Source organism: Gorilla gorilla, chromosome 4 (genome assembly GCF_029281585.2).
Source record: "Gorilla gorilla gorilla isolate KB3781 chromosome 4, NHGRI_mGorGor1-v2.1_pri, whole genome shotgun sequence".
NCBI lineage: Eukaryota > Metazoa > Chordata > Mammalia > Primates > Hominidae > Gorilla > Gorilla gorilla.
The window spans coordinates 48033125-48034818 of NC_073228.2; the positions used below are offsets into that span (position 1 = coordinate 48033125).

Sequence of the window (1694 nt, forward strand, 5' to 3'; positions counted from 1 at the left end):
GGGCCAGGGGAGAAAGTTGGAGTGGTGACCTAAGCAGGCAGTGGTGTGATCTGGAATCAAATCGGCCTGCGGTGCGGTGCGGAGACTCCATGAGGCCCTGCTTTGCTCTTCCTCTTGGCCCTGCTCTGTGTCCGCTGGGACCACTTCCTTCCTGTCCTCACTTTGCTAGCTCCAATCCACAGCTGTTGTAGCAGAGGATGCTAATGGCCCAGGCTCACTTCCATGGGCTATATGGAGGTCCTGCAATCAATGCGTGCCCTCGACTTCAACACCCAACTCAGGTCACTCAGGGAGGCAGGCCATCAGTCTGGTGTGTGATGCTGTGCTGGGTGTGAAGGGGGTGACAAGGAAGAGAAAGCCCTGTAGCTGCCTGCTCAGCTCTATCCTGGGAAGGAGTAACCTGAAATTTGCTGGAATGCCAATCACTCTCACCGTCTCCACCAGCAGCCTCAACCTCATGGCCGTAGACTGCAAACAGGACACAGCTGAGGATGTTGCCTACGTTGCCAAAGACCCTGTGAATCAGAGAGCCTGCCACATTCTGGAGTGTCCCAAAGGCCCTCCCAGGATGTCATCAGCACCATTGGCCAGGCCTTCGAGTTGTGCTTCAAACAATACCTCACGAACCCACCCCAACTGCTCACCCCCATGACAGGATGGCTGGCTTTGATGGATCAGCTTGGGATGAGGAGGAGGAGGAAGAGCCACCTGACCATTAGTACTATAATGACGTCCCTGGGAAGGAACCTCCTCTTGGGGAGTTGGTAGACATGAGGCTTCGGGAAGGAGCCACTTCAGGGGCTGCTTGACCCACTCCACCCAGTGTCTGGACCCCCAGCCACTTGGGAGCTACACTGCCTGTGGGACAGCCTGCTGGGGGAGATCCAGAAGTCCGCAAACAGATGCCACCTCCACCACCCTGTCCAGCAGGCAGAGAGCTCTTCAATGATCCCTATGTCAACGTCCAGAACCTAGACAAGGCCCGGCAAGCAGAAGGTGGTGCTAGGCCCCCCCATCCTGCCATCAATCGCAGTGCACCCTGGGACCTCTTTGACATGAAGCCCTTTAAAGATGCTCTTTGGGTGCCTCCCCCTCCCCAGTGGTTTCCATGGCTGAGCAGCTCCAAGGGGAGCCCTGGTTCCATGGGAAGCTGAGCCAGCAAGAGGCTGAGGCATTGCTGCAGCTCCACAGCGACTTCCTGGTGCAGGAGAGCATGACCAAGGCCAGTATGTGCTTACTGGCTTGCAGAGTGGGCTACCTAAGCACCTGCTATTGGTGGACCCTGAAGGACTGGTTTGGACAAAGGATCATTGCTTTGAGAGTGTCAATCCCAGCACTTTGGGAGACCAAGCCGGGCAGATCACAAGGTCAGGAGATCGAGACCATCCTGGCTAACACGGTGAAACCCGGTCTCTACTACAAATACAAAAAATTAGCTGGGCATGGTGGCAGGCGCCTGTAGTCCCTACTCAGGAGGCTGAGGCAGGAGAATAGTGTGAACCCAGGAGGCGGAGCTTGCAGTGAGCCGAGATCATGCCACTGTACTCCAGCCTGGGCAACAGAACGAGACTCCATCTCAAAAAAAAAAAGAGAGTGTCAGTCACCTCATCAGCTACCACATGGACAATCACTGGCCTATCATCTCTGTGGGCAGTGAACTGTATCTACAGCAACCTGTGAAGTGGAAACTGTGA

At 55.5% G+C, this 1694-nt stretch overlaps 1 pseudogene; it reads left to right on the forward strand.

Annotated features, from left to right (window-relative positions):
* Nucleotides 1-222: 222 nt before the first annotated feature.
* On the forward strand, nt 223-1694 carry LOC101133028 (SHC-transforming protein 1-like; annotated as a pseudogene).